Source organism: Equus caballus, chromosome 28 (assembly GCF_041296265.1).
Source record: "Equus caballus isolate H_3958 breed thoroughbred chromosome 28, TB-T2T, whole genome shotgun sequence".
In the NCBI taxonomy this organism is placed as follows: domain Eukaryota; kingdom Metazoa; phylum Chordata; class Mammalia; order Perissodactyla; family Equidae; genus Equus; species Equus caballus.
Window position 1 is genome coordinate 51,302,511 of NC_091711.1, and position 27,244 is coordinate 51,329,754.

The 27,244-nt window shown below is 44.8% G+C and overlaps 1 protein-coding gene across 22 annotated transcripts in view; it reads left to right on the forward strand.

Moving 5' to 3' along the window:
- Positions 1-1,480: 1,480 nt before the first annotated feature.
- The window catches only part of PPP6R2 (protein phosphatase 6 regulatory subunit 2), a 100,183-nt gene continuing 74,419 nt past the window's right edge, over positions 1,481-27,244 (forward strand). For 14 of the 22 annotated variants that reach the window (XM_070253846.1, XM_070253850.1, XM_070253855.1 and 11 more), the window contains exon 1: positions 1,487-1,721. The gene's annotated coding sequence lies outside the window, so the exon portion shown is untranslated. Of the gene's footprint in view, positions 1,722-18,538; positions 18,683-27,244 lie in introns of all 22 variants that reach the window. The other 8 variants (XM_023631077.2, XM_070253848.1, XM_070253853.1 and 5 more) reach the window with 6 other exon arrangements.

Consider the following 27,244-nt stretch of genomic DNA (forward strand, 5'->3'; position numbering starts at 1 on the left):
CTGATTACAAAGGCTGACCTACAACAAGTAGGCCAGGATAGAAGCAGGGAGCCCTGTTGGGAGGCTGCTGTGCTTCAGGTGAGAGAAACTAGCCTTGGACCAGGGCGTGATGGTGGAGAGCTGGCTGTATTTAGAAGTGGAGGGACTTGATGATGAATCCAGTGTGGGGTGTGAGAGGAGGAGAGAGCCCCAGCTGAGCCTAGGCACTTTGGCCCAAGCACAGGAAGAGCATCAAGATCAGGCAGAGGGTTGCAGGTGCTCACACAGCAGGACAACCAGTGGGAGCATCTCTAGCATCAGGCTCCCTGGCCCTGAGCCCCATTCTGCAACTCAACCCACAGCACCTCCAGCTTCTGCAGGGAGAGGCCTTCGCTTGTAGGGCTGGCAGGACGTTCCTTTTCTCATTGTAAGGCTGATGCTGTTTTACCACCACTTCCTGGAAGTTCATACTACAGAACTTGCCAGAAATCTGCCTTGCAGCATACGGGGGAAAGGTGTTCAGGGGGAGATGTCTCACCAGAGACATTCTGCTATAACGTCGCCCGAGGGAGAGCTGGGGAAGCTGCCGGCACAGGAGCTGGACGCAGGAAAAGAAGAGGGGCAACTGAGGCGGCGCCCCAGCCTGCAGAGCGAGGCCCGGACACGCCCTTTCTCCCGCGACGTCTCTCGCGCCCTCTCCTGGCAAAGCTTAGCAGAGGCGAGGCCCAGACCCATTTTCTCAGAGGACCGCGGTGAATCGGAAGCTGAGAGGCAACAAGTTGCTAACCAGCTCAAGCGTTAGGTATTTCTAAAGTGCTCGACTTCTTCTTCCAACACATTCCCACGGTTCACGCTGACACCTGAAATAATTCTCACTTTAGAGATTAGTTTGAATTAATTCCAACAAATGTTAAATGGGCACATATTTTCAAGCGCAAAACCGTGCAAGAACCCCTTGGGGCACCTGGAAAAAACAAGTCTGGGGCTGCTGCCCAGGAGCCCCCAGTCCAGTTAGGAAGCAGGAGTGGAGGAGAACCTCCGCTTGGTATGGGGGCTGACCACTGTTCATTCTTGCCGACCATGTCCACGCCACATGCCCACGGAATTCAGGAGACACCCAGCTGCCCCAGGAGGCGGGCCTTCAGGCGAAGGAAGGCCCCAGAGAACCGGAAGACCCCCGCCCCGCTGCTGTGGCTTCCTCAGATCCTTTCGCGCGCCTGGAGGGGTCGTTCTGTGGCTGACGTTGCTTTGGAAAGTTTATTACCTCAACGCACCGTCCCGTAAAAAGTTAATTATGCTTGTGTAGAAACTCAGCAACACCCTGCAGAGAAAAGGGAAAGGAGAGTGCGGCGCGCCGCCCCGCCCCGCTCCTCACCCCGCCCCTCGCCCCGCCCCGCCCCTCGCCCCGCCCCGCTCCTCGCCCCCCCGTCCACGTGAGCGCGCCCGCCCCGGCCCGGACCCCGCGCGAACGTGCGCGCGCCCGCGAGGCCCCGCCCCCGACGCACGCGCCCGGGCGCCGCCGCCATTTTGAAGCGACGCGAGCGCCTTCCGCAGCCCGAGCCCATCGCGAGCCGCCGGCCGGCCCGCGCCGTGTCCGTGGGCGCCGTGTCCGTGGGCGCCGCGCCGGGCCGGGCCCATGTGCGGGCGGCCCGTCCCAGGCCGCCCGGGCTCCGCCTCCGCCAGCGCCCTGGCCCCCGCCGGGGCCTCCGAGGAGCCGCCGCGTCGCCCGGCCCGTGGGGCAGGTGAGTGAGGCCGCCGCTGCGGCTCCTCAGACCGCGCCCCTTCCTGTCGGGGCCCCAGGGTGTCCACCCTAGAGCCCATGCCGCGTCACTGCCCCGTCAGTGTCCACCCCCCGTCAGTGTCCACCCCGTCAGTGTCCCTCCTGTCAGTGCCTCTCGTCGGTGTGCCTGCATCAGTGTCCCCCGTCAGTGCCCCCTGTCAGTGTTCACCTCCTGTCAGTGCCCCGTGTCATTGTCCCCCATGTCAGTGCCCCCTGTCAGTGCCCCGTATGTGTCCACCCCCTGTCAGTACCCTGTCAGTGTCCACCCCGTCAGTGTCCCCCGTCACTGCCCCCTGTCAGTGTCCACCTCCTGTCAGTGCCTCTTGTCAGTGTCCCTGCATCAGTGTCTCTCATGTCAGTGCCCCCTGTCAGTGTCCACCTCCTGTAAGTGCCCCCGTCAGTGTCCCTGCATCAGTGTCCCCCGTCAGTGCCCCTTGTCATTGTCCCCCATGGCAGTGCCCCCCATCTGTGCCTCCTGTCAGTGTCCACTTCCTGTCAGTGCCTCACGTCAGTGTCCCACGTGTTAGAGTCCCCCCGTCAGTGTCCACCCCCTGTCAGTGTCCACCTCCTGTCAGTGCCCCGTGTCATTGTCCCCCATGTCAGTGCCCCCTGTCAGTGCCCCGTCAGTGTCCACCTCCTGTCAGTGTCCCGTCAGTGTCCACATTGTCTCTGCCCCCGTTGTCCACCTCGTCAGTGTCCACCCCCCTGAGTGCCCACCCCATCAGTGTCCACCCCATCAGTGCCCTCCCCGTCAGTGTCCCACATGTCAGTGCCACCCCCGTGTCCCCCAAGGCAGTGTCTGCTGCTTCCCCCACGTCCTCCCAGTCGGTCTCCCACATCAGTGGCCCCCAAGTGCCTTCCTGTCCTGTCAGTGTCACGTGAGTCAATGCCTCTCCTCCTTGTGAAGTGCCCTCGGCTCTTTCAGTGACCCTCACTCTGTTAGTGCCCTCCTTGTTAAGGTCCCTCCTCCGTTTTGTGCTGCCAGGTCCCCCATGTCAGTGCCCACCCCGTCTGTCCCCCCGTCGGTGCCCCCCTTGCCTGTCGAGGTCCCCGTCAGCCCTTCCCTTCCCCCTCCTCACTGCTTCCTCCCGCACCCTGTGCTGTTAGGGACCCTTCCCAGCAGTGCCCCTCACCTGCCAGTGCTGCACTCCTGCCTGTGGGACAGAGGACACTCCCCTCCCAGGGCCCCTGTAGTCACTCCCTGTCCACTCATTAACTGCCGTTCCTATCTGCCTTCTGTCCCCTCCCCCCAGGGACCTTCTTGGCCCCCTTGAATGCTGCCCCACCCGTCACTCTGATGTCTCCCACACACCCTCACCTGCCACTTTGTGTCCTTTGTAGCCTCACCACCTGCGCTGTCCACCCACTTGTTGCTGCTGCTCCCTGCCCTGTCACTACCAGCTCAGCCGGTCTGTCACTTGGGCTTAGTTCTTGCCTCTCACCGCCCCCCGCCCCCAGTCTTATCACTGTACCTGTCTGTCTTGTCCTTGTGGCCTTCTCCAGCCTGTTACTCTTTGACCTTGCCTGTCACTTCCCCCATGACTTCTCCCTGCCATGCCCTTGGCCTTTTAGTGCCTGGACCATCACTGACTCTCTCAGCCGTTCGCCTCTGCTCCATGTCCCTTCCTTTCTGATTTCTCTTCCCTTTTGGCTTCTTTAACTCTCATGTTAGCTGAGCTCTAGAAGGTGAGAAGCTGCTAGCCATGAGAGGAATGGGGGGACAGAGCCTTCCAGGCTGAGGGGACAGCAAGTGCAAAGGCCCTGAGATGGACCTCCTCCAGGAACCTAGATAAGACCCATATGTGGCCAGGGCAATAGGGAGATAGATAAGAGCCCGGGCTAGAGTAGTGGCCTCCAGACATGCTGTTCCTTGCAGGTCGTGAGGGGACCTGGGCTGCAGATTGAGTGCCCTCATCAACATGGGGCATGCATAAGAGCCGGAGAGAGAAGGCTCTTTTGGGGGTCAAGCTGTTGGGACTTGCTGGTAGATTAGAAGAGGGGTTTGCGGGAAAGAGAGGACTCGGTAATTTCCAGGCTTCTTGATGAAACAAATGAGTGCACCATGGCGCTGTGTACTGAGAGGGGGCCAGGTGGCGTGGTGGGCACGGGGAGTTACTACAGACTGGAGGTGGGAAGCCAGGCTCTCTCTTGGCCGAAAGTAGTGGAAGAAGTCTGTCACGTCCAGCGGTTGGCAAGAAGATAGCTCACAGAAGAATTCGAGGCCCAGAGGAGAGGTCAGGCTGGAGGCGGATGGTCTCCGCATGGGGATAATGTGTAAAGCCTTCGGAATAGCTGCTTATTCACACATACAGCAGAACGGATGGATCACTTGTGTGCTGCTGTGTTAAATGCTTTATGTGAATGATTCCGTTTAATCCTCACAAGAACCCTAGGGTGTGGGAACTGTTGTTTCCTTGTTTTACAAAGGAAGAAACTGAGGGACACAACAAATAGGTGATAGAGCCAGGATTGTCCCCAGCAGGCTTACTAAAGCCTCCCCTCTCCCTGCCTTTGTTTTTGGTTAAGGAAAAGCCTAACTTTTAAAATACTGTTTAAAAAAATTTTTTTTTAAAGATTTTATTTTTCCTTTTTCTCCCCAAAGCCCCTCAGTACATAGTTGTATATTCTAGTTGTGAGTGCCTCTGGTTGTGCCGTGTGGGACGCTGCCTCAGCATGGCCTGATGAGCGGTGCCAGGTCTGCGCCCGGGATCTGAACCGGCAAAGCTCTGGGCCACTGAAGCAGAGCACACAAACTTAACCACTCGGTCACGGGACTGGTCCCCCAGGCACTTTTTAAAGTGCATTACCTATACCATCTTATTTATTCCTTTCTTTTTTAAACAAAGTGCTTTACCTTTTATTATCCTTTTATCCTTGTGAGATGTAACATTCATTTTGACATAAAGTGGATTTGTGACTTGTCCAGAATTTACTATAAACCGGAGAGTGAAAACCGGTGCTGAATTCTACATTTTGACATGTAGCCCAGTAATCATGTAATTCTTTTTTTTTTTTGGCTGAGGATTTTTGCCCTGAGCTAACACCTGTTGCCAGTCTTCCTCTTTTTGCTGAGGAAGGTTTGCCCTGAGCTAACATCTGTGCCAGTCTTCCTCTGTTTTGTATGTGGGTCTCCACCACAGTGTGGCCACTCATGGTTCGTGTAGGTCTACTCCAGGGATCCAAATCCAGGTGGCTGAAGTGGAGCACGTGTACTTCACTTGGCCATGGGGCTGGCTCCCATTTAATTCTTTTCTTTTTTTTTTTTTTGAGGAAGATTATCCCTAAGCTAACATCTGCTGCCAGTCCTCCTCTTTTTGCTGAGGAAGACTGTCCCTGAGCTAACATCCGTGGCCATCTTCCTCTACTTTATATGTGGGACTCCTACCACAGCATTGCTTGTCAAGCAGTGCCATGTCCGTACCTGGGATCCAAACAGACAAACCCTGGGCTGCCGAAGCGGAACATGCAAAGTTAACCACTGTGCCACTGGGCTGGCCCCCCATTTAGTTCTTAAAACAACTTGCGGCTGGCCCAAGCGGGGGCCAGCGGTTAAGTTCACATGTTCTGCTTCAGCAGCCCCGGGTTCGCTGGTTCAGATCCTGGCCGTGGACCTACACATCGCTTGTCAAGCCATGCTGTCGCAGGTGTCCCACATATAAGTAGAGGAAGATGGGCATGGATGTTAGCTCAGGGCCAGTCTTCCTTAGCAAAAAGAGGAGGATTGGCAGCAGATGTTAGCTCAGGGCTAATCTTCCTCAAAAAAACCCAAAAAACAACTTAATGAGGTAGTTACTCTTAATATTCCTGTTAATATTCATATGAGAACACTGGGGCACAAACAAATTAAATTACATACCCAAGGCCACAGTAAATAAATGGGAGAGTCAGGTGGTCAGACTCCAGAGCTTATCCCTTTCGCTGTTGCCTCCTGTGGGTGCTCATGCACGTGGTAATCTGAACTCAGAATAAGATTCAGAAGGTACCAAAGTGTGGGTGGTGAAGGCGGTCTCATTCTTACCCTGTCCCTCACCATCCTCTTCCTCTTGGAAGTCACATCATATCCATATACAGCAAGCAGCCCTCTTCTTTTTAACACAGAATATACAATCTTTTATTTCTTTAAAAATGTTCCACTTTAAAATTTAAAATTATTTAAAATTTAAAATTATTTAAGAATTTAAAGCTATTGAAGAACATTTTACACCCAATGAAATGTACAGATCTTAAGTATATAAGTTTGATGAATTTTAACAAAGGTACACACCAGTGTGTCCATCACTCATGTCAGTATATAGAACATTTTATCACCCCTCGAAATTTCCTGTGTCCCTTTTCAGTTACAGCAGGCCCCCCCCAATCCCAAGGCAACCATTGCTCTGATTTCTATCATTATAAATTAATTTTGCAGGTCATCAAACTTCATATAAATGGAATTGTAAAGTGTATACTCTTTTGTGTCTATTTTTACTCAATGTAATGTTTTTGAGATTTGTTGATTTTGAAGCTGTCCCTGTAGTTTGTGCTTTTTATTTGTGTAATTTTCTTTTGTGTGAAAATATCTTAATTTATTTCTCTCTTGTTGATGGACATTTGGTTTGCTTTTGCTCTTTGGCTATTATATCTAAAGTCACTGAGATTCTTGTACATGTTTTGTGGACATATGTTATTTCTTTGGAGTATGTATCTAGGAGTAGAATTGCTCAGTCATAGTATAGATGTATGTTTAACTGTTTTAGAGACTGGCAAACGGTTTTCCAAACTGGTACCATTTTACACTCCCGCCAGTAATATATAAGAGTTCCTGTTTCTCCACATCCATGTCAACGCTTGATATTGTCAGTCTTTTTAATTTTAGCCATTCTGGTGGTAGTGGTATCTCTGTGTGGCTTTAATTTGCATTTCTCTGATGAATAACAGTGGTGAACAACTTTTCATGTGCTTGTTGACCATTTGTATATCTCTTGTGAAGTGTCAGGTCTTTTGCCCACTTTTTATTCATTTTTAGGAGTTTTAAAAAGTATCTATTTTGGTTATGTCTTTTATGATGTATGTGTATGTGTCTGTACCTATAGAGTGGGGAGATTGGGGGAAGTGGGAGGAGGAGAGGAAGTGAGGAGTGAATATTTTTTCCTATCTTATGATTTGCCTATTTGTTTTTTATGGTGTTTTTTCATGAACAGAACATTTTAATTTGAGTGACGTTAAAATTTGTGAATATTTTTCTTTTATGTTTCTTATGTGTCCTAAGAAAATTTTGCTTGCACTCAGGTTATGAAGACACTGTCCTTTTTTGTTTTTTTATAGAAGCTTTATGTGGTAACTTTTATATTTAGGATTATGATTCATCTCTTTATTTTTAATAGTTTTATTGAGATACAATTGATGTATAATAAACTACATGTTTATAGTGTAAAATTTGACAATTTTTTTTTTAAAGATTTTGTTTCTCCTTTTTTCTCCCCAAAGCCCCCCGGTACATAGTTGTATATACTTTTTTTTGAAACTGTCTTTTTTTTTTTTTAAAGATTTTATTTTTTTCCTTTTTCTCCCCAAAGCCCCCCGGTACATAGTTGTATACTCTTTGTTGTGGGTCCTTCTAGCTGTGGCATGTGGGACGCTGCCTCAGCATGGTTTGATGAGCAGTGCCATGTCCGCGCCCAGGATTCGAACCAACAAAACACTGGGCGGCCTGCAGCGGAGCACACGAAGTTAACCACTTGGCCACAGGGCCTGCCCCAATAGTTGTATATTTTTAGCTGTGAGTCCCTCTAGCTGTGGCATGTGGGATGCCACCTCAGCATGGCCTGATGAGCAGTTCCGTGTCTGCACCCAGGATCCGAACTGGTGAAATCCTGCGCCGCTGAGACAGAGTGCGCAAACTTAATCACTCTCCCACAGGGCTGGCCCCAAATTTGACAATTTTTGACACAAATATACACCTGTGAAATCATCACCACAGTCAAGATAGTGAACAAATCTATCACTCCAAATTTCCTTATGCCGCTTTGGGACCCCTCCATCTCCGAGTAAATACTGATATCTTTTCTGAATGATCTATCTTGGGTTATATTTTGTGTGAGGTAGAATCAGGGTACATTTTCCCTCCCATGTGGATTGTATAATCATTCTAGTATCATTTGTTGAAAAGACTCTTTTCTCTGTTTAATTGCATTGGAGCTTTTGTTGAAAATTAATTGAACATGTGCGTACAGCTTTTTTCTGGGCTTTCTGTTATGTTCTATTAGTCTATTTTTCTATCCTACACCACCACCACGCTGTCTTAATTACTGTAACTTTTTTTTTTTGAGGAAGATTAGCCCTGAGCTAACTGCTGCCAATCCTCCTCTTTTTGCTGAGGAAGGCTGGCCCTGAGCTAGCATCCATGCCCATCTTCCTCTGCTTTATATGTGGGACGCCTACCACAGCATGGCTTACCACGCGGTGTCGTGTCCACACCCGGGATCCGAACCAGCGAACCCCGGGCCGCCGAAGCGGAACGTGCGCACTTAACTGCTACGCTGCCGGGCCGGCCCCTTAATTACTGTAACTTAGTGATGAGTCTTGAAATCAAGTAGTATAAGACCTCCGGCTTTATTCCTTAACAAAATTGTCTTGCTAGTTTTAGAATAAACGCTTTAATTTGTACAGAAATTTTTGCTGGGAGTTTGGTTGGGATTACGTTGAATCTATAGCTCAGTTTCAGAATTCAGTTATTAACATTGAGTCTTCTGATCTGTGCACATGGTATATCTCTCCATTTATTTAAGTCATCTTTAATTTTTCTCAGCAGTTTTGTAGTTTTCAGTATGACTGCACTTTTTTTCATTCAGTATATTTGTAGGTATTTGATGTTTTTGATATTTAAAATACTTTAAAATTGTGTTTCAGTTATTTGTTGTTAGTATACAAAAACACAGTTGGTTTGTAATACTGATGTATATCATGTATCCTGCAACTTTGCTCAATTCACTTATCAGTTCTCTTTCTTTTTACACTTATCAATTCTCATGATGTATTTATATATCCCTTTGGATTTTCTATCTACGTAACCATATCATCTGTGAATAAAGACAATTTTACTTTTCCTTTCTAATTGTTATGCCTTTTATTTCTTGCTTTGTTGTATTGGCTGGAACCTCTAATACAGTGTTGAATAGAAGTGGTGATAGTGGGCCTTCAGTGGTTGAGGAAGTTGCCTGCTAGTCCTATTTGGTGGAGTGTTTTTACCATGAAAGAGTGTTGGATTTTGTCTTGCCTTTTCTGCATCTATTGAGATGAACATTTGGTTTCTGCCCTTGTCCTATTGATATGATGTGTTATAGTTGATTCCAAGCACTGAACCTTGCCCCAGTCAGCCCTCACACCCGCTCTAGGAGGTCAGTGGTATTTTTATCCCTGTCTGTAGGGACACCCCAAGGCACAGGGAGCCGAGTGCCTCCATCCTAGGGCTCACAGATAGCATACTCTCCTGCTGTGTGCCTGCCCACGCCATCTTGCTGGCTCATGGTTGGCACTGGCAGAGTCAGAGTCTTTCAGGACCTGTCTTCTCTGCTAGAGATCAGGCTCTTTGGACGGGACTGTGTGTGTCTCATTCTGTCTCTTCATTTGTTGCTGAATAGACTCATCTGGTGTTCTCTTGGGGCTGCTGTCCACATTCACATCTTTTGGAATTCCTCTTCAGGAATTTGACTCTCAGCTGTCAGGCCATTGACTGCTCCATTTTTTTTGGTAAGATTTAATTTACATACCATAAAATCCACCCTTTTAAAGTGTACACTTCACTGGCTTTTAGTATATTCACAAGATTGTACAGCCATCACCACGAGCTAACTTAGAACATTTATCACCCCAGAGAGGACCCACTGACACTCTGGTTTTGAAGACTTGCCCTCCCTCTTGGGCTTGCACTAACCTGCCCCATCCCTTCCTTGGCTCTGCCGGGTGGCCCTCCCTGGACCGGTTCAGTCCTAGGTGGTACTTTCATGTTGTCTCCCTCCATGTTGATCATTCCTTTTGTATCTTCTTGATACCGCCTTCTTTTCTTTATTACTGGGCCAGAATCTGGTACTGTGTGGAGATTGAGAACGTGGACTTTGCTGTCAGCCAACCTGAGTTCAAGTTCTAGGACTGACATTTATTATCCTTGTGTCCGTAGGCTAGTCCTGTAATTATCGAGGCCTTTGCCTTTTAACCTGTGAACTGGGCCTCGTGGTAAACTAACAGCCGCACTGAGTTGTGCTGGGATCACACAGTATCTGCACACAGTAAGGTGTCTGTAAAAACCGCTCTTGTTCTCTTTCTTGTGGCAGGTGTAACCCTGAAGCCAAAGTGCCTTGGCTTAGTTCTTTTGTGTTCTTTTTGGACTGAGCTCTGTTCATTGCCCCAGTTTCCACACTGGTGCTTGTTGGGGCTTTTTTCTCCCTATTTGGCAATGCTTTTTAGTTGCCTATCTCCAGTTATTTTTCCTTCAAGAGTTTTGGCCCAGGATATGCCCAGCCCTGCCTGCTCTTGGTTCTGGTTCTCCCAGGAGGACAGTGTTGGGAACAAATGCAATGTAGGCACTGTGTGTCGTCTGTTGTGGTGGGGCAGATGCACACTGGGCCTTGCTGTGGTGTGTCTCTGATTCCCTATAGTTGATTCCTTTCCTCCGTGTGCTATCTAGGGAGGTGTCTGGTGTTGGCCACTGTCCTAGACTGGTGGTGGCAGTCATTATAGCTCTCTGTCACGGAGTCACATTTTTACCTGCATTACATGTGCATTGGGCACTTGCTCAATATTGCAGAGCTAGTCAGTGACAGAAGCTGGACTTCACGCTGGGGCCTTTGAGGTTGTAGAGCACCTGCTATGGTCAGGGCTGCTGCCTGGATGGGTTCTTTGTCTGCTTGGGGATCTGTGTTTGTCTCCAGGAGGGAACAGTAGGGCTGGAGCGCTTAGCACAGGTGAGGAGGGTGTGTGCTTACAATGCTGGCCAGCTCTGTCCTTCACTGGGAGAGAGCTGCTGTGATTACTAGCAATAAGCAGATGGTAAGTTTTCGGTTTTCATGTAGAGTCGTCTCTTCATCCTACCAAACAGCCAGGAGGAAGCTCTTGAGAAAACCAGGAGACAGTGACAGCCCTCTCAGGCCTGACAGAGCTCTTGCTCAGGGTGTCTGGTGGGGCTGTGTGTTGAAGTCATCTTTCTGAGACTTTGGTGGGAGACCAGCTGAGCTCCACTGCTGGGAGGAGAAACGCTGCCTTGGGAGCCTGAAGCCCTAGGAGTGTGCAACCACATAAGCAGGCTGTTCTTGGGATGGTGACACTTGAACTAACTGCCAGTATGCTCCAGGTGCAGGGTGGATGCTCTATATGTGGGTCTCATCTTATCCTTACAGTTCCCAGAAGGCAGGATGGAGTCTGGGGTGTGGACACGAAAGCAGGGGGGCTCTCTGGCAGAGCCACTGTTGACCTGAGGATGCATTTTGCTTATCCTTTAGACTTTTGGTCCACATAGTGTTAAAAAAATTAAATTAGTTATCAACATTTGAAGACATGAGGATTTAAAAAAATCTGGATTTCTGGTTTCTTGTAGAAATTGGCAGGTGTATTCCCTTGCCCTGTGTCCCTGTAGGTGGCTAGAGTGGGTCTGTCCTTGCTCCCTCAATTGGACTCATGCCTGTGCTGCTGGCTTCTCTCCATCTGCTGTCTTCTTTTCCTAGCTCACTTCCTTCCGCTGATACCTTGCCCAGAACTGTAGCCCTTTGAATTGCAGCCCTTGCGTTAGGATGTGGTAGAAGAACTGGATATCAGGTAACTGGGCGCTTTCCTATTGCCACAATAAGAAGGCCCCTGCTCCAGAGGTATAATGGTTTAGGATATTCCCTTTAGAGTGGAGCTAGCTTCGTTTTTGTTTTGTTTTGTTTTTGGGTTTTTGTTTGTTTTCCAAGGAAGATTAGCCCTGAGCTAACATCTGCCAATCCTCCTCTTTTTTCTGAGGAAGACTGGCCCTGAGCTAACATCCGTGCCCATCTTACTTTATACATGGGACGCCTACCACAGCATGGCTTGCCACGCAGTGCCATGTCCGCACCCGGGATCCCTACCAGTGAACCCCGGGCCACCGAAGCGGAACGTGCGCACTTAACTGCTGCGCCATCAGGCGGGCCCCTAGCTTTGTTTTTAAAAAATTCCTCCCCATCTTTCTGGCATCTGGAGTTAGCCTAGGCTGTGGTTTCCTGATCTCTGACTACAACACTCATGCAAGGCTTATTCCCCTGAAAGATTCTCCACTTTTTCTTGGCCCTTGTTCATGGGGGCACCTACCAGCGCCAGGAGCTGGGAACCTGCAGGGAGGAGAGGCAGCTGGTCCAGCTGTCTGCAGCTGCTCCTTAGTCAGCATGCTGACCCTTTCCTGCTCTCTGCTCTTGGAGATGCGCTGGGTTGGGGAGGAGTCTGACTTCGCAGCATTCACACTGGCACTTGTTTTGGGATCCAGTTTCTTTCTGGGGTTTCCCCATCAGTTTGCTCCTATTTATTTATTTTGCTAGAAGATGTTTTCCTCTAGAATTTCAAATTTGTTTCCATATATTTATATATATTATTCTCTAGTAGATTTTAAGAAATGAATTTTTAATTGTTAAAGTAGTAAATATATGAGGCTTCTAATTAAAAAATCTATTCTTACCTGCAGCCCTCCCCCTCCCCTAGAAGCAACTGTTTTTGAACTCATAGCTATTTAATTCTGATAGTTACTTCCATAAGTTAATAATGATAAAAAATAATAGCAGCTAACATGTATTAAGGGCTTTTCATGTATCAAGTGTTGTTCTAAGACCTTTACATTGACTTCTCCTTTTAATTCTCACTGTAAGTATATGAGGGAGGTGTTGTTATCTGCCTTTTACAGATGAGGAAACTGAAGCACAGAGAGAGGCTAACTGACTTGCTCAAGGTCTCATCTTTTTTCTTTTTTCCATTGTGGTAAAATAGACATAATGTAAAATTTACCATGTTAACCATTTTTAGGTATACAGTTCGGTGGTATTAAGTACTTTCACATTGTTGTGCAACCATCCCCACCATCCATCTCCAGAACTTTTTCATCGTCCCAAACTGAAACTCTGTCCCATTAAACACTAACTCCTCATCCCTCCTCCCTGAGCCCCTGGCACCCACCATTCTACTTTCTGTCTGCGGATTTGACGACTCTAGGGACCTCATATAAGTGGAATCATATGGTATTTGTCTTTTTTGTAACTGGCTTATTTCACTTAGCATAATGTCCTCAAGTTTCATTCATATAGGGTGTGTCAGAGCTTCCATCCCTTTTAAGGCTAAATAATATTACATTGTATGTATAGACCACATTCATCTATTGATGGATATTTGGGTTACTTGCATCTTATATTGTCACGTTCTTTCTTTATATGGTCACAGAAGGACCCTCTTGGGCATCCTGTTATATGAACTGAATTGTGTTCCCCCCAAATTCATGTGGGGAAGCCCTAACCCTCAATGTGATTGTATTTGGAAATGGGGCTTTAGAAGGTAATTAAGGTTAAATGAGGTCACATAGTTGAGATCCTAATCCTGTGGCCTTAAGAGAAAGAGAGAGATCGTGTTCTCTTTCCGCGTGCACACACTTAGGAAAGGCTGTGTGAGGACACAGCGAGACGGCAGCCAGCCACAAGCTGGGAACAGGGCTCTCACCAGAACCCAACCATGCTGGCATCCTAATCTTAGACTTCCACCCTCCAGATCTGTGAGGAAATAAATTTCTGGTTGTTTAAGCCCCCAGTCTTGTGGTATTGTGTTGTTGGAGTCTGAGCTGAGATATCCTGTTTCTCCCTGGTAAGAATCAAGGAAAAGTTTGCAAGAGTGGAGATGATCCTGAATAGTTATTAAAATAGGGTCCTTTTTGACCCACCTTGGAGATTTGTTGGTTAGCTGGAGCCCTCGCCTATGGAATGGAGGTGTCTTACTTTGCTTCCTGACCATGGGCCTTGGCTTCGAGAGAAGTTTTCAGGCCCAGGAAGTGATTAGGGATGGATGCCCATGGCCCTCTGCCTGCCTCACTCTTAGGGAAAAGAGGATGTCATTCTTTGAGGGTCAGACTCTGGGCTCAGCTCAGTTAACCTTTGGACCTGGTGCAATTTCCCGTTGGGGGACCGTGCAGTACCTGTGTCCTCTACCATTAGACAGCCTGACCGACCACCTGTTGTCATGAAGCAACATCTCTTTCATTCCTCTGCTGTCTGACACTTCCACTGCTTGACTATTTCCTGGTGATGATTTGTGAAAATCCTCCCGGGACTGATTCACCAGGGAGCCCCACCCAGTTTGGGTGATGTCCTAGAAAACCTTCAAATGTCCCCATTTCCGGGCATTGGTTAGACATGGAGGAAGCTGGAGGAATCTGGCCTCCCATATCCAGGGCAGGCCATACCTTTGGGCATTTGGCAGGGGCTGGTCTGCATAGCAGGGGCAATGGTTGTCTTGTTTTAGATTTGGTGATCTCCCTTTAAAGATCCCCCAAGCCTCTTAGAAGGTGACTCAGTAGGGCAGACTTTTCTGACTTGGGTAATTACACACACACATCTCCTACACACCTGCACAAATAGAGATAATTATAACAAACCTCTATGTACCCATTACTCAGCATCAACAATTATCAACACTTTGCTAATCTTGTTTTGCATCTCTCTCCTCCTCCCAATCTTTTTTTTCCTGGTGTTTTAAAAACTAAATTGCGGAAGTCATGAAAGCATGCTGGTTCACCTGCAAGTCTCAGGTCCACATTCAGCTTTTCCTAGTTGCCTAAAAAATGTCTTCTGTAGTTGGTTTGTTTGAGCCAAGGTCCAACTATCACATTTCATTGTATGTCTCTTAAATTCCTTATTCTTACAATAGCCTCCACCTCCCATTTTTTTTTATGTTTTCTTCTTTTTTTTTTTTGTTAATGGACATTTATTTATTTATTTATTTATTAAAGATTGGCACCTGAGCTAACAACTGTTGCCAATCTTTTTTTTTCTTCTGCTTTTTCTCCCCAAATCCCTCTAGTATATAGTTGTATATTTTAGTTGTGGGTCCTTCTAGTTGTCGCATGTGGGACGCCACCTCAGCCTGGCCTGATGAGTAGTGCCATGTCCGCGCCCAGGTTCCGAACTGGCAAAACCCCAGGCCACCAAAGTGGAGCATGCGAACTTAACCACTCAGCCCCGGGGCTGGCCCCTATTTATTTATTAAATATTTACTTAATTTTTTTTTTGTTTGCAGTGACATTGGTTTATAACATTGTATGAATTTTGTGTGTACATCATAATATATTTCAAATTCTATGTAGATTACATCATGTTCACCACCTGGCCCCCGCTTTTCTCTGTCATTCATTTGTTGGAGAAATTGGGTTATTTGTCCTGTAACCTCTCCCACATTCTGCGTTTGACTGGTTTGCTTCCTTTTCTATTATTTAACTTGTTCCTTCTTCTCTCATACAGTATTTCCAGTAAAGAGATAGTTACATCTGACAGTGTGATTAGATTTAGGCACAGTTTTCTTAGGTAGGAAAAATGAACAGGTGATCTGATGGGTTTTAATGTAATATCCACAGGAGACTTGGATTTTGTAACATTGTCCATTTTGTATACATTTCAGACCTTTAATATCTTTGTTAAGTATTTGTGAAAAGAAATTTTGACCTAGGGTGGGTTGGCATCCTTATTTCATTAAACCTTAGGGATGTTTTTCCAGATGGAAATTTCTTCCTTCAGATTTTAGTTCAGTTCTCTGACAAAACAGACTGATTTATCTTCCTAGTGTGTGATGTCTGCTTAGATGTTAGGACATTTTAAAAATTCTATCTACTTTTCCTTACTGGGCTTCCTCCAGTAGCTGTTGGAGAATGGGAGAATTGCTTCCCTTTGGCTTATTACTCTATAGACAAGTATATTAAGCTAAATAGAAAAGGTTTAAAGAAAACAAAAACAAAATCTAGCTAGTGGTACAGAGTGGTAGCACCTGGGACACATTTTGGGGGAAATATCACATCTGCCTTTCCTGGAGACAGGATCGTAGATCATAGTCCTGTTTATCGTAGACCTTAGGATGGGTATATATATATTTTTTCTGCTTTATCTCCCCAAATCCCCCCTGTACATAGTTGTATATCTTAGTTGTAGGTCCTTGTAGTTGTGGAGGATATTTTATATTATTCTCTTTTATTTTAACTCTTCTATAATCCAAATAAATCATGAAATAATTACTCCAAATAAATCAAGGATCACAGTGTAGAAAATGAAACTATATGAGTACTAGAAGAAAACAAAGGTGAATTTCTTTATAACCTGGGATTGGGAAAAGCTTTTCTAACTGTGACTCAGAATCCAGAAGCAGTAAAAGAAGGTTGATAACTATATTGAGATACCATTTCTTGCTTACCATATATTGGTAGAGTGGCCAACCGTCCTGGTTTGCCCAGGACTGTCCCAGTTTTAGCATTGAAAGTCTTGTGTCCTGAGAAACCCCTAAGTCCTCAGCAGACTGGCTTTAAGTATTGGCAAAAATCCCAAAGTTTAACCATTTGTTCTTTTGACCAGGCTGTGTTGAAACTGGCTATACTCTTGCCAGTAGGAATGCAAAATGGTACAGAGCCTCTGGAGGAGGATTTATCTGTGTCTTGCATATTTATATATGCATCTGTCCTTTGACCCAGCAATCTCAGATCTGCTAAGAATCTGTCTTAAAGAGATGCTGGCAAAAATAGGAAATGACTTATGCAGAAGCCTGTTCATTGCAGAATTATTTGTAATAGCAAAACACTAGAAACAACCCACGTGTCCCTCACTAGGGGTAAGTCTGCATAATGAGTACTGTACAGCTGTCACAAGGAGTGGGAGTGGTTGGTGATATGATTCAGGTCAGGACAGTGGTTTGCACCTTTGGGGACATGAGGAGTACTTCCGGGTAATCCAGTTCCTTGAACTGAATAGTGGTTGCATAGATGGGTTTATTTTGTGAAAATTCAGTGAGCTGTTCACTTATGATTTGTGTACTTTTCTGTAGTATATTTAAAGTCAGTAAAAGTGTTTACTAAAAAAAAAGAGTAAGGAAGCTCTCTATGAAAAAAGCAAGGTAGTATTTGTATTTTGTTACCTTTGGTACAGAAAGGTTGGAAGGAATATGAGAAAAAGTATATATTTACAGTGAAACAATAAATCGGAAAATTAATAAAAATAGTTATTGAAAGGAAAGGAGCGTTATGAGGGGACAGGGATGGGGTAAGACTTCTGTGAGGTACTTTCTTATGAGATTCTTTTGCGAATTTTGGAAAATTTCTGGCTGTAATTTCTTCATGAATTTTTGTATCCTATTCTCTAATGTTCCTGTGGAATTTCAGTTACAGGAATGGTAGACCACTTAATACTGTCCCTCAGGTCGCTGAGGTTCTGTTCATTTTCTGCCTCTTCAGATTGGATGGTTTCTGTTGCTCTGGCTTAGGTTCACTGACTTTCTTTTTCAGTCTCCAATTTTTTTTGCCAATCCATTATATATTTTTATCTCAGATATTGTACTTTTCAGTTCTAGGATAGTCATTTGTCTTTCTGCTTAGTTTCCATTTCTTTCCTGAGATTCTGTCTTGCCTTTTTTTTGCTGGGAAAGATTTGCCTGAGCTAACATCTGTCCCTGATCTCCCTCTCTTCCCCCCTACCCCCCACCGAAGCCCCAGTATGTAGTTGTGTATTCTAGTTGTAGGTCGTTCTAGTTCTTCTATGTGAGCTGCCCACACAGCATGGTTACTGACAGATGGGTGGTGTGGTTCTGTGCCCAGGAACTGAACCCAGGCCATTGAAGTGGAGTGAGCCGAACTTTAACACTAGGCCATCAGGGCTGGCTCAGAGATTCTTTCTTTTCACTCATTATTATCATCTTTTCCTTTAAGTCCTTGAATATATTTATTATAGTTGCTTTAAAGTCCGTTTCGGCTAATTCTGCCATCTGAGACATCTTGGGGTCTTTTTTTTTTTTGAGGAAGATTAGCCCTGAGCTAACATCTGCCTCCAATCCTCTTCTTTTTTTGCTGAGGAAGACTGGCCCTGAGCTAACATCTGTGCCCATCTTCCTCTGCTTTATATATGGGACACCTGCCACAGCATGGCTTGACAAGTGGTGCCATGTCTGCACCTGGGATGTGAACGAGCGAACCTCAGGCTGCTGAAGCAGAACGTGTGAACTTAACTGCTGTGCCCCCAGGCTGGCCCCTCTTGGGGTCTGTTTTTAATAGCTGTTTTTTAATTTAAAAAAGTCAGTCTCATTTTTCTGCTGCTTTATTTAAAATTTTTGTTTTTTAAAGATTGGCACCTGAGCTAACATCTGTTGCCAGTCTTGTTATTCTTTTTCCTTCTCTTCCCAAAGCCCCCCCAGTACATAGTTGTATGTTCTAGTTGAGAATGCCTCTGCTTGTGCTCTGTGGGGTGACACCTCAGCATGGCTTGATGAGCAGTGCCACGTCCACACCCAGGATCCAAACTGGTGAAACCCTGGGCCACTGAAGTGGAGCGTATGAACTTAATCACTCAGCCATGGGCCTGGCTCCTATGCTGCTTTATATGTCTAATAATTTTTTATTAATGTTGGTATTTGGAATGTGGTCTTGAGTTTTGTTCTGGCAGATAGTTAAATTACTGGAGGATCATCTTGGTCCTGTCGAGCTTTGTTTTGTTGTTTGTTTGAGTGGGTTTGTTTTGGTTTTGAACTTAGTCTTTCGGTATGGCCTTTGCTCGGGTTATAACTTTTACTCTGCAGGTTTGGCCTTACTGGAGTCCCAGCTCAGTGCCCAAGGGTGCTCTGCAAGGTTCTCCATCCTACCTGGATTGGAACCCAGTGCCTCCCAGGCTGCAGGACATCCAGCGTCTTTGTTCAGCTCTCAGCCCCACTGCTCTCAGTTCGGTGGGTCTGTGGGGCTGGAATACCTGTTATATAGTTTTGACACAGAACCATATAAATATTTTACATAAGTAAAAAACAAAGTTAAACCAAAAACAATAACAAAAAAGCAATCCCCCCACCAACTGAACATAAATACATACAAATGAACCTAACTACATCAAGTTGATGGCATAATCAGATGGGAAATAAATTACTTCGAGTGAAGAGGAGGAAAATAGTTTTGAAATTTATTCAGTGGTTTTTTGTTAGTAGTAACTGTTATTTTGAAACAGTTGCATCTATGTTGTAAGTTAAAGCAAATTGGTAACTATGTAAATCTTATTAATAAATGAGATTTGCAACAGAACCCTGAACTATTTAGGGTCCACATTTCAAGCTCTAATTCTTCTGGCTAGTGTAGACTAGCCAGGCTGTTAACTGAGTAAGCATGAAGGAGGGCATTGATAATCATAATGGAAATGCAAATTAAAATGAGAATTCCACTTCAGTCCCATCAGAATAGCAAATGTGAAAAAGTCTGACCATACCCAGGGTAGACAGATTGGGGAAAGAGGAATACTTTTGCAAGCATGTGGGAGTGTGCATTGATTTAGTAAAGGACATCGGAGAGTAAGTGAGTAATAGCTACTAAACTTGAAAGTATCTGTCTTGTGACACAGCACTTCCACTTCCAGGCGAATAAAAGGTGAGAAACACTCACTATGCAAAAGGATGCATATTCAGAATGTTGAGGGCAATCTTGTTTGTGATAAATGATGAACCAGAAACAACCTAAAAGTACCTCAATAGAGAAATGGGTAAAAAACACCTCTTCATATAAAGGAATAGTGTCTACCATGTTTAAAATGAAAGAATTAAAACTACCTGTATCAATATAGATAATTTTCCAAAATATAAAGTTGAGGTGACATCAGCATCATGGTGGAGTGAGTTGTCCTGGTAATCTCTCCCCTCCAACATACAACAAAAAGGTTATTCACACTCCAACAGAGGACATCCAAACACGACACAAATAACGTTGGAGAGGGACCGGCCCCAGGGCGAGTGGTTAAGTTCACGTGCTCTGCTTTGGCAGCCCAGGGTTCTGCTGGTTTGGATCCTGGGTGCGGACATGGCACTGCTCATCAAGCCATGCTGAGGTGGCGTCCCACATGCCACAACTAGAAGGACCCACAACTAAAAAAATATATAGCTGTGTATTGGGGGGCTTGGGGAGAAAAAGGAAAAAAATAAAATCTTTAAAAGACATCAGAGAGCCACAGAGCCATATGATGAAGGACAGAGAGGCTGGAACCCTCCTTGGAGGAGGTGGAATGGGGTAAGAGAAAAATTCGCTTCCTCCCCTGAGACTGAGATCAAGGACAACGGGAGGCCTTCGAGAGGGAAGGAACAGGGGAGTGGACATTCGTTTGTGGGAACATCAAGGATCCCTGGTGGGCCCTTGTAGCCTAGAGGGAAGCCCTCTATTGGGGGGAAAGCTTTCGTGGGGGGTGACTTTATCAAGCCAACACTCCAGGAGAGCAGATAGCAAGAGCAGAGGGAGAAAACCCCGAGGTCACGCAGGAGAAAGCGCCCCTCCCCCACCCACTCAGTTTGCTCCAGTGCCTGGGATCTCATCAAAGGCAGAAGGCTCAGAATACGTGGCTGTTGACCCCCACCCAGTGGCGACAGGCGGTAATCACGACCAGATAACACCAGGATGCGAAAAAAACAGAGCCACTCCCTCTAGCAATATCAAACATTATATTAGATCTCCAGACCAGAGAGAAAATGACAAGTACCCAGACATACGTAATCTTAATGACAAAGAACTCAAAATAGCTATCATCAAAAAACTCAACAAGTTAAAAGAGAATGTAGAGAAACAATTCAATGAGTTCAGGAGCTGCTTCACAAAAGAGATTAAAACTGTAAAGAAGAATCAATCGGAAATGTTAGACGTGAAAGACACAATCAATGAGATAAAATATGGATTCCCTGGACGATCGAGTGGACCCCAGAGAGCAGCGAATCAGCATAATTGAAGATAGACATGTTGAAATGCTCCAGATAGAGGAGGAGAGAGAACTAAGACTAAAAAGAAAGGAATAAAGTTTCTGAGACATATCCAACTCAATTAGGAAATGCAATATAAGAATTATAAGTATTCAAGAAGGAGAAGAGAAGGAGAGTGAAGCAGAAAGCGTGTTCAAAGAAATAGTAGCAGAGAACTTCCCAAACCTAGAGAAAGAGATGGAAATCCATGTGGAAGAAGAATCCAGATCTCCTAGATACGTTAATGTAAAAAGACGTACTGGAAGGCATATAGTAGTAAAACCGGCAGAAATTAATGACAAAGAAAGAATACAAAGGGCAGCAAGGCAGAAGAAGACAACCTACAAAGGAACCCCTATCAGGCTTTCAGTGGACTTCTCTGCAGAAACCTTACAGGCCAGGGGAGAATAGAATGACACATTCAAGTCTTTGAAAGACAAAAATTTTCAGCCAAGAATACTCTATCCAGCAAAAATACCCTTCAGATATGATGGAGAAATAAAAAACTTTCCCAGATAAACAAAAGCTAAGGGAGTTCGTAGCCACAAGACAACCCCCCCCCCCCCCCCGCCCCGACACACACAAGAAATCCTCAAGAAGGCCCTCATACCTGGAAAAAAAAAAACAAAACGGAGAAATGGGTTACAAAGCAGGGAGTAAGGAGATAGATAGGTAGACAAAATCGGAGCAGGATAGCAAATACTCAGGTATAGCATTAACGACAAAGGGAAGGAAAACATCAAAAACAAAGATAATCTTGTCATTTTAACCACCACCTCACAGCACAAGGTGGAATAAGATGTGAGAAAAACCACTTAGGAGGGGAGGAGGAGAGAGACTGAATTGGTCTAACCTAAGGAAATGAGAGGCCATCAGAAAATGGACTATCTTATACACGAGCTTCTGAATACAAATCTCATGGTAACCACTAAACAAAAAAGCAGAACAGAGACACAAATAATAAATAAGGAGAAAACAAACACAACATAAAAAAACTACATAATCCAATAGGTAGACTAAAACACACAGGACGAGAAACAAAGGAAATGCAGGAGAAGCGGAAAAGGAGTGATAAAATGGCAGCATTAAGCCCTCATACATCGATAATCACCCTAACTGTAAATGGATTGAATCCTCCAATAAAAAGACACAGACTGGCAAGATGGATTACAGAACAAGACCCAACAATATGCTGCCTCCAGGAAACACGTCTCAGCTCCAACAACAAACAGAGGCTCAGAGTGAAGGGATGGAAGACGATACTCCAAGCTAATGGCAAACAAAAGAAAGCAGGTGTCACAATATTTGTATCAGACAAAGTAGACTTCAAGGCAAGACAGGGAAAGAGAGACAAAGAGGGGCAGTATATAATGATCAAAGGGACATTCCGTCAAGAAGAAATAACGCTTAGAAATATCTATTCCCCCAACACAGGAGGACCAAAGTACATAAAGCAACTATTAACAAATCTAAAAGGAGACATTAATAATAGCACAATAGTATTAGGGGACCTCAACACTCCACTCACATCAATGGGTAGATCATCCAGACAGAAAATCAACAAGGAAACAGTGGAATTAAATGAAAAGCTAGAGCAGTTGGACTTAATAGACACATATAGAACACTCCATCCAAAAACAGCAGAATACACGTTCTTCTCAACTGCGCATGGAACATTCTCAAGGATAGACCACATGTTGGGAAACAAGGCAAGCCTCAATAAACTTAAGAAGATTGAAATAATAACAAGCATCTTTTCTGATCACAGTGCCCTGAAGCTAGAAATTAATTACAAGAAAAAAGCTGAGAAAGGGACAAAGATGTGGAGACTAAACAACATGCTATTGAACAAGCAATGGATCAGTGAAGAAATTAAAGGAGAAATCAAAAAGCATCTGGAGACAAATGAAAATGAAAACACACCATACCAACTCATATGGGATGCAGCAAAAGCCATATTAAGAGGGAAATTCATTGCAATAAGGCTCACCTTAACGAACAAGAAAAATCCCAAATAAGCAACCTCAAATTGCACCTAACTGAATCAGAAAAAGAAGAACAAACAAAGCCCAAAGTCAGCAGAAGGAGAGAAATAATAAAAACCAGAGCAGAAATAAATGCGATTGAAACAAAAAAGGCAGTAGAAAGGATCAATGAAACAAAGAGCTGGTTCTTTGAGAAGATAAATAAAATCGACAAACCCCTAGCCAGACTTATAAGGAAAAAAAGACAGATAAACAAAATTAGAAATGAAAGAGGGGAAATAACAGCGGATACCGCAGAAATACAAGATTGTAAGAGAATACTAGGAAAAACTATATGCCAACAAAATGGATAATCTAGAGGTAATGGATAAATTCTTAGACTCTTACAACCTCCCAAAGCTGAATCAAGAAGAAACAGATAATCTGAATAGACCAATCTCAAGGAAAGGGATTGAAACAGTAATCAAAAGCATCTCAAAGAATAAAAGCCCAGGACCGGATGGCTTCCCTGGGGAATTCCGCCAAACATTCAGAGAGGATTTAATACCTATCCTTCTCAAGCTATTCCAAAAAATTAGGGAAGATGGAAGACTTCCTAAGACATTTCACAAGGCCAACATCACTCTGATACCAAAGCCTGACAAGGACGACACAATAAAGGAAAACTACTGGCCAATATCGCTGATGAACATAGATACAAAAATCCTCAACAAAATATTGGCAACCTGAATACAGGAACACATCAAAAAGATCATACATCACGACCAAGTGGGATTTATACCAGGGACACAGGAATGGTTCAACATCCGCAAATCCATCAGTGTGATATACCACATCAACAAATTGAGGAATAAAAACCACACGATCGGGGCCGGCCCCATGGCCAAGTGGTTAACTTCACACGCTCCGCTTCAGTGGCCCAGGGTTTCACCGGTTCGGATCCTGGGCGCGGACATGGCACCACTCATCAAGCCATGCTGAGGCGGCACCCCACATGCCACAACTGGAAGGACCCACAACTGAAAATATACAGCTGTGTACCGGGGGGCTTTGGGGAGAAAAACGAAAAATAAAATCTTTAAAAAAAGCAAAAACCACATGATCATCTCAATAGACACAGAGAAAGCACTTGACAAGATCCAACAGCCATTTATGACAAAAACTCTCAACAAAATGGGGATAGAAGGAAATTACCTCAACATAATGAAGGCCGTATATGACAAACCCACAGCCAACATCATACTCAATTGGCAAAAACTGAACACCATCCCTCTGAGAATAGGAACAAGATAAGGATGCCCACTATCACCACTCTTATTCAACATAGTACTGGAGGTTTTGGCAAGAGCAATTAGGCAAGAGAAAGGAATAAAAGGAATCCAAATAGGGAGTGAAGAAGTGACACTCTCCCTGTTTGCAGACGACGTGATCTTATGTATAGAAAACCCTAAAGAATCCGTTGGAAAACTATTAGAAATAATTGACAACTACAGTCAAGTTGTGGGATACAAAATCAACTTACAAAAAGATCAGTTGCATTTCTGTACTCTAATAACGAACTAACAGAGAACTCAAGAATACAGTTCCATTTATGATCACCGCTAAAAGAATAAAGTACCTAGGAATAAATTTAACGAAGGAGGTGAAGGACTTATACCATCAAAACTATAAGACATTATTGACAGAAATAGATAACAACATAAAGAGATGGAAGGAGATGCCATGCACGTGGATTGGAAGAATAAACATAGTTAAAATGTCCATGCTACCCAAAGCAATCTACACATTCAGTGCGATCCCAATCAGAATCCCAGTGACATTCTTCATGGAAATAGAACAAAGAATCCTAAAATTCATATGGGGCAACCAAAGATCCCGAATTGCTAAAGCAATACTGAGAAAAAAGAACAAAGCTGGAGGCATCACAATCCCTGACTTCAAAATGTACTACAAAGCCATAGTGATCAAACCAGCACGGCACTGGTACAGAAACAGACACACAGATCAATGGAACAGAACTGAAAGCCCAGAAATAAAAACGCACATCTACGGACAGCTAATCTTCGACAGAGGTGCCAAGAACATACAATGGAGAAAAGACAGTCTCTTCAATAAATGGTGTTGGGAAAACTGGACAGCCACATGCAAAAGAATGAAAGTAGACCATTATCTCACGCCATACACAAAAATAAACTCAAAATGGACCAAAGACTTGAAGATAAGTGCCGAAACCATAAAACTCCTGGAAGATAATATAGGTAGTACACTCTTTGACATTGAACTTATTAAAAGGATCTTTTCGAATACCATGTCTTCTCTGACAAGGGAAACAAAAGAAAAATAAACAAGCGGGAGTTCATCAGACTGAAGAGCTTCTGCAAGGCAAAAGAAACTGGATCAAAACAAAAAGACAACCCACCAAATGGGAGAACATATTTGCAAATCATGTGTCTGACAAGGGGTTAATCTCCATAATATATAAGGAATTCACACAACTGAACAATAACAGAACAAACAGCCTGAGCAAAAAATGGGCAGAGGATATGAACGGACGTTTTTCCAAAGAAGATATACAGAGGGCCAATAGACACATGAAAAGATGTTGAACATCACTAATCATCAGGGAAATGCAAATCAAAACTACACTAAGATACCACCTTACGCCTGTTAAAATGGCTATAATCACTAAGACTAAAAATAACAAATGCTGGAGAGGGTGTGGAGAAAAGGGAGCCCTCATACACTGCTGGTGGGAATGCAAACTGGTGCAGCCACTATGGAAAACAGTATGGAGATTCCTCAAAAAACTAAAACTAGAAAGACCATACGACCCAGCTATCCCACTACTGAGTATCTACTCATCAACTTGAAATCAACAACCCAAAGTAACATATGCACCCCTATGTTCACTGAAGCACTATTCACAATAGCCAAGACATGGGAACAATCCAGGTGCCCATCGACTGATGATTGGATAAAGAAGAGGTGGTATGTATATACAATGGACTACTACTCAGCCATAAAAAAGACAAAATCATCCCATTTGCAACAACACAGAAGGACTTGGAGGGAATTACGTTAAGTGAAAAAAGCCAGACTGAGAAAGACAAACACTAGATGAGTTCATTCATATGTGGACTATGAACAAACACATGGACAAACAAAACAGTTCAGTGTTTACGAGGGGAAGGGGAGTGAGAGGTGGGCACAGCGGGTGAAGGGGAGCACCTACGCGGTGACGGTCAGGAAATAGTTTACAAGTGAAATGTCACAATGCTTTAAAGTATCGTGAACTCAAATAAACGCAAAAAATTTAGGCTAAACAAAATAATAGTAAAGTTGAGCTTAAAACAGTTGGAGAGGGGCTGGCCCCGTGGCGTAGTGGTTAAGTTCCCATGCTCCACTTAGGCAGGCTGGAGTTCACCAGACTGGATCCCGGGCCTGGATCTGTGCACTGCTTATCAAGCCATGTTGTGCCAGTCGTCCCACATATAAAATAGAGGAGGACGGTGGGCCGGCCCAGTGGCCCAGCTGTTAGGTTCACATGTTCTGCTTCTTGGCAGCCCAGGGTTCACCAATTCGGGTCCTGGGTGTGGACGTGGCACGACTTGGCATGCCATGCTGTAGTAGGCGTCCCACATATAAAATAGAAGAAGTCTTCTGAGTACTTTGTCCAATGCCCCGACAATTATGAAGTTTTCCATTGGGACTGGGAAGAGGAAGAGTAACTCTTGCTGGCCCTGTGTGAACTTTGAGGATTGTTCCCGCTAATCCTTTTGAGTGATGCTTTCCCTGGCTTGCACACCTTCCTCACATACATGTGCTGCTCAGTACTTAGCTGGAGACTTCAGATCTTCAGCGTTCTCTGGGCAACTCTGTCCCCTTCAGTACTTGTCCTGTGAACTCTAGCACCTTGGCCTCCCTGGTCTCCCAGCTCTGTTTCTTCAACTCATGAGCCTGCTGGACTCCATCCGGGTCCTCTGCTATGGCCCTGAACTACTTTTCAGGCAGAAAGCTGGGTAATTAAAGGGCTTGTCTTGTTTCTCTTCTATCAGAGATCACTGATCCTCATTCCCTGATATTGAGTGTCTTGAGAACCATTTCATATATTTTAAGCTTTTTTTTAGTTATTACACGTAGGAAGTTAAATCTGGTCCCTATTATTTCATTTTGGCCAGAAGCCAAAGCATTAAAAACAGAGGTTTCTGAATGAAGGTATAAAGTGGCCTAGAAAATATCCATGGGACCTACAAGAATGCTGACCCCCTTTCTAGTTGGGATGCCTGGATGGGACAGCAGAGGTGGCCTTTTCCTGGGTAAACCTCAAGGGAATTCATGTGTTTAGGGAAAGAGATGGGTGTAAGCTTGGGAGAATGGTTCCATAGAAAAACCCAGGGCTATAGAATGAGATCCTGAGGGTAGGGTAAATCTGAGCTGGAGGACATAGGTGACAGAGGCTTGTACCCTGCATTGGGAGGTTGTGGGAGAGGGTGATGTTGCCAGGAAGTATGAGGGTGGCGGGTGGATACTCAGGATATGTGCC